Source organism: Sorex araneus, chromosome 2 (genome assembly GCF_027595985.1).
Source record: "Sorex araneus isolate mSorAra2 chromosome 2, mSorAra2.pri, whole genome shotgun sequence".
In the NCBI taxonomy this organism is placed as follows: domain Eukaryota; kingdom Metazoa; phylum Chordata; class Mammalia; order Eulipotyphla; family Soricidae; genus Sorex; species Sorex araneus.
In genome coordinates, this window is record NC_073303.1 from 320,000,348 (window position 1) to 320,006,347 (window position 6,000).

Genomic DNA, 6,000 nt, shown 5'->3' on the forward strand with positions numbered 1-6,000 from the left:
TGTATGGAAACAGTAAGAGATACACTAAGCTTGTAGGGTGGCTCTCCTGGGGACATGTCACTATAGATCCCAGAATACAGTGTTCAGGCCAGATTAGTCTTTCCTAATCCTAGCAGAGTTCTAATCCAGTTATTGCTCTTTGGATCATTACAAAATTTGTCCATGTCCGTGCTCTTAACTTATAGTTAAGTATTATAGTGCTTGTCCTGGCCCGTTTCGAAGCCAGGGTAGCTCAATTTTCCCTGGGTCCATCCAATCCCTCCTTGGGACCCTGCTTTTGGGCTTCTGGGAAGTAAAGGCAACGGAGGCTTAAGTCAAGTAAATATGGATACCCAGGAGTGAATATTATCGAGTCAATTAACCCCCAAGTTACAAATGCATAGTATTAACAGTCTTCCTGTGTCTATACGCTTCAATATTTTACTTATGAACTTAACGTGGCTTTAATTTTAATGGTTCATATATATATGTAGAGAGAGATAGGTAGATAGATTAGATAGATAGATAGATAGATAGATAGATAGATAGATAGATAGATAGATAGATAGATAGATAGATAGATGTGGACAGACAGATGAATTTACTATTCACATACAGGTGGCCATATGCACGTGTGTACAAACATAACTGATAAATCAATTTTTTTTGTTTCTCTGCCCTTGTAAGAATGGGAACAAAGCAGCAAAGGTGGGCTAAGAAGAGAAAAATAAAATTATCTTCAGGGAAAACTTCATCATGTCAGCCAATGGAGACTATTAAGTGTTTTCCTACCTTCACACTTTTTCCTCCAGTGTGTTAGAAAAGTAGATCAAGAAGAGTGCCTGGTACCATGCTGCCAAGTTACCATTTATTTGTAAACCTTAGACTGCAAAACATTACAATTTTCCACTCTTCCAGTTATGAGGGAAGTAGATTTTTAGTAGGATCCTTGCAGAAAAAAATATGAAGAAATCCCTGTCGATTTAAAAAAAAGAGCTTGGAAAATTTTCAAGATTGTGAAACAACCCATTTTAAAGAGACTATGGGTTAGTGAAGGTCTCTTAGAATTGATTTTCCTTGAGCACAGAAAATTTCACATTGCAGAAAGAAAATTTATAGCAGTTAAAATGCATTTAGGAGCTGGAGAACCAGCTGTATATACAACCAACTGGTTGTATATACTGTACAACCAGTAGAAAAACCGGGTCTAATCCTTGGTACTCCATATGGTACCCTGAGCCCTGCCAGGAATGATACCTGAGTGCAGAGCCAGAATTAAGTCATGAGAACTAGCATGTGTGGCCAGAACAAAACAAAAGCATGTATTCTGTGATTAAAAAATGAAGAGGGTGACTACTGCTCGTAAAGTTGTCTTCAAAGAATCAAAATCTGGCAGCTTACCTTGCACACAGCAGACATAGTTTGAATCTCCAATGTTCCATATATAATTCCCTGAAAACGGCTAAGAGTGATTTCTTGACTAAAACTAAAGCTAAAACCATAGTGTCATGACATAATATCACATTTGAGAAACAAGAAAAGAAAAATAAAATGAATTTCAAAATAAGAAACAAAGAAATTATAAAAATTATAGAGTAGGGGCTGGAGCAATCATACAGCAGGTAGGACATTTGCCTTGCATGCAGCCGACCCGGGTTCGATCCCCAGCATCCCACATGGTCCCCTGAACACTGCCAGGAGTAATTCCTGAGTGAAAAGCCAGGAGTAACCCCTGTGCATCGCTGGGTGTGACCCAAAAATTTTAAAAAAATTATAGAGTAAATCAATGATATCAAGAAGTTACTGAAAAGGTCAATAACGCAAAGACCTGTATTATCAAATAATAAAAAAAATTGCCAAAGCCTTAGCTGCTCAAAGAGAAATACAAAAAGAAACCCCAAACAAAATAAAATTGGAAGAGAGATAAAAGGGAAGTTATGAAAGAAACCATGGGCATACAAAATATCATGCGATTGCAAAGAGGGTAGGCATTTGCCTTGCACATAGCTGACACAGGTTTGATCCCTGGCATCCCATATGCTCCCGTGAGCACCACCAGGAGTGATTCCTGAGCGCAGAGCCAGGAGTAACGCCTGGGCATCACTGGAGCATCACCCAAAAAGAAAAAAAAATTATGTGTTTACTGTGAATAAGTCTGCCACTAACCTAGAGAACCGAAAAGAAACCGATGAATTCTTAGAACCATATGGTCTTCCAAGACTAAATCCAGAAGAGGTAGAAAATATTAACAGACCAATCACGATTGGGAAATTAAAATATCAATTAAAAATCTCTCTGAGAATAAGAGCCCTAATTCAGATGTTTCTTAGTGAGTTTTAACAAAACGTTGAAAAAACCTTAGCTTTTCAAGCAGTCAAATATCAAAGAGACTGTAATTTTCGCCAACAATGTAAATTATTCAAAATTGCACTAATATTAAAGTCAGTGACAAGTATTACATAATATAGAAAATTATGTTACTATATTCTTGATAAACAAAAGTTCAAATATCATCAAAATATTTGTTAAGCAAATCCAACAGTTTATCCAAAAGATAATACATGATAAACTGTATTTTATTCCAGGGATGGAGGAGTAGTTCAGAATTCGCAAATCAAATAATGTCACCATTATCAACAAAATAAAGATACAAATTCTCAGGAACTAGATTGATTGATTGATTGGTTGAGGAGACAGACAGGTTGGGTTATTTATGGGCGCTTTAAAATAGAATGTTGGGGCATTCAGACAGAATGCTATCCAGATGGAGCTTTTGGAAGTCCTTTCTGCTTCCTTTCTCTGAAGAATCTCTATTTGAGAAAATCAATGAAAATTTGTTTTCTTCCAAACATGATGACCTCTCAGTGTCTGTGTTGCAAGCCATAATGACCAAAAGTAGAGAGAGAGAGTATGGGGAATATTGTCTGCCATGGAGGCAGGAGGAGGGTAGGAAAGGGGGAGTGTACTCAGGATATCGGTGGTGGGGAATGTGCACTGGTGGAGGGATGGGTGTTTGATCATTGTGATATTGTAATCCAAACACGAAAGCTTGTAACTATCTCATGGTGATTTAATAAAATTTAAAAAAAAGAAAGAAAAGTTGTTTTCTTGTTATACTTAAGACCCTCAGATCTGTAAGTCTAGCCTAGATAGAGTATGATAGTTCAGCATTTGACTAAAAAGTGTTGTCCTTCTCCTTCTAATGATTACTGATTCTAAGAAATAAATATTGTTTGTGGAGGACAGTAGGGCTTGTGTAAAAATAAAAAGAAAAAGAAAAGGCGCGGGCGAGGAAAGGGAAGCCTCACCGCACCGAGCCAGGCACAGGGCCTAGGGCAGCAGCTGTCTCTCCCGCCACCCGAGTTCGGTAGCCTCCAGCCGCTTCCCCCACCCCGGGGAGGTTGATGGCGAAGATGTGGCAGGCGAAGGAAGGAACGGAGCCAAGATGGTTGGTCTCACTTGCAGTTTATTCCAATCTTCCCTCCCAACACTCTCCTCTGGAACTCTCCCCCTGCCCCCTCATACAGCTACCTTAAATCTCCCCGTCCCCCAGCAGCCTGGGGCTTATCTAAAGGTGTGGTTACAATCCATAGGGGGTATAGTTCTATCTCTTAGGGGAATGCCTTCACTAGGACAGAATCTCTCTTTCAGCAGGAAGACCCACCCAAGGGCAGAGTCCCATGAATGTGTTTCTCTTCTCCTCAGCCAGCAAACATATAAGAATTCATAATATTAATCATTTTGTATGGACACAATAAGAGATGCATTAAAGCTTATAGAATTGCTCTCCTGGGGCCATCTCAATCTCAGACTACAGTGCTCAGGCCAGATCAGTCTTTCCTATCCCTGGCAGGGTCCCAGTCTCATAATTACTATTGGATCATGACAGCATTTGTCTATGATCAAGCTCTTAACTTATAGTTAAGAATTAGGCACTTTGGCCAGGCCCATCTCGATGCCAGGGTAGCACATAACTCACCGCTTGCCCTGGATCCTTCCCGTCCCACGTCGGGGACCCTACTTTGGGGTGCTAGGAACTGAGGGCAACTGAGGCTTAAGTGGAGAAAGCAGATGCCCAGGAGGGAATATCGAGGCCAATTAAGTCTTAAGTTATAAAAACATAATATTGTCTTCTTGTGTCTATACAAAAAAGACATAGCTTTAAAGTAAATTATTCAAAAGGCATAAAGAGGAGAGAAAGGCAATGTTATAATATTCAGTGTCCTAGGAAGTTCTGACCTTACCAATTAACAGAGTTTGATTAAGGGAAGAGCAGATAAACTGGTAGAATTGGTTACAGATAAACAAAAGAATGGGAGTGACTCGGGAGCACTTTGATGGGTGTGACTGATAAACCTAAGCTCCTAGTGGCAAGGGGAAAGGACAAACCAATGATATCCAACAGGGCTCTCCACCTGTGAGGCTGATAGCTCCTTCCTGATCACATGCTTTCAATCTCTTATTTGTCTCTTTTCTTAATCCTATAAGTCGTCCTTCAGAACTATTCACCCTCAGCCATTCCCTGGCAAAAAATCATGTTGTATCAATTTAGGCCAAAACTGTTTTGGGGATTATTTAATATCCATTCTCGGAAAAACAAAACAAAATAAAACAAAACAACAACATCAAAGTAGTGGGGGAGAGGGTGGCTTTTGATAAAGGAACATACCTCAAGAACCTAATTGCTACCTAGACCTAAACACAACCAAAATAATAATGATGGAAAACTTAAAGGTCTTCTACCCCACTTCTCCCCTCCACCCCGAGATCTTGTTTTGTGCAAGATCTTATTTTTTATTTATTTGTTGTCAAATTTTATTTCTCCTTTTATCTTCTACTTTCATTCAATATAGTTTTTGAAAACCTTCCATCAGAAGTTAGACAATCAAAATAAGTTGAAGAGACCCAAATAAAAAAATGAAAGAAGGGGCTGGAGCGGTAGCATAGTGGGTAGGGCGTTTGCCTTGCACGTGACCAACCCGGGTTTGATTCCAAGCATCCCATATGGTCCCCCAGCACCTGTATTCAATAACAGTATTCAAAAACAGTAACAACAAGAAGTTACTCCAGCACCGCCAAGAGTAACTTCTGAGTGCATGAGCCAGGAATAACCTCTGTGCATTGCCAGGTGTGACCCAAAGCCACCCCCCCAAAAAAAAGAAAGAAAACACAAAGTTTTTGCAATTGGCATATAGTATAAATATGTATAAATAAAAAGCTGCAATGATTCAACAAAATATTATTAGGAAAAAAAAACACCAATACAGCAAAACAGCAAGCTAAGATTAAGCAAAACAATCTGTGGTATTCTGTATGCAAATTACAAACTAGAAGAAAAAAATACATATATATTACCTTTATACAAGTATTCAAAACACAAAACACTTAGAAATAAACTTAACAAAGGACTTATACAGAGAAAATAGAAAGTAACTACTGAAAGAAGTAAGTGGAATGAAAACACTGGGAAATGGAAAAATATTCAATTTTCATGAAAGGGAAGAATTAACATTGTCAAAAAGTACTTTATACCCAAAATATTGTACAAATTTGATGCAATCCTTAAAAATCCCAAAGATTACAAGAACTCTAAAATACCTCTACTAAAATTTATATGGGGCTATAAAATTTTCTAAATAGAAAAAAAGTAATTCTTAGAAACAAATATGACATAAAGCATTGAAGTGCCTTATTTTGATATGTACTGTGATGCTGGCGCTGTATTCCAGTATGCTGTGGAACTAGAATAAGGAAATGTGCAGAACAATTATAAGAAACTGAGAGTCCTGAAATAAATGCTGAGACTTAATGAACAATTAAGTATTCAAAATGAGCTAAGTATATGAAATGGGGCGAGGAAAAGTTCTGACAAATTGTGCTATGAAAACCGGGTAGCCATAAGAAAAAGAAAAAATGAAACTGGAGCCAAGAATTTCTTTGAGATTGGTTAAAGTCCTTAATTTACATAGGAATTAGATTAAATTAGATAGGAATTAATAAAATATGAGGAAATCTTAACAG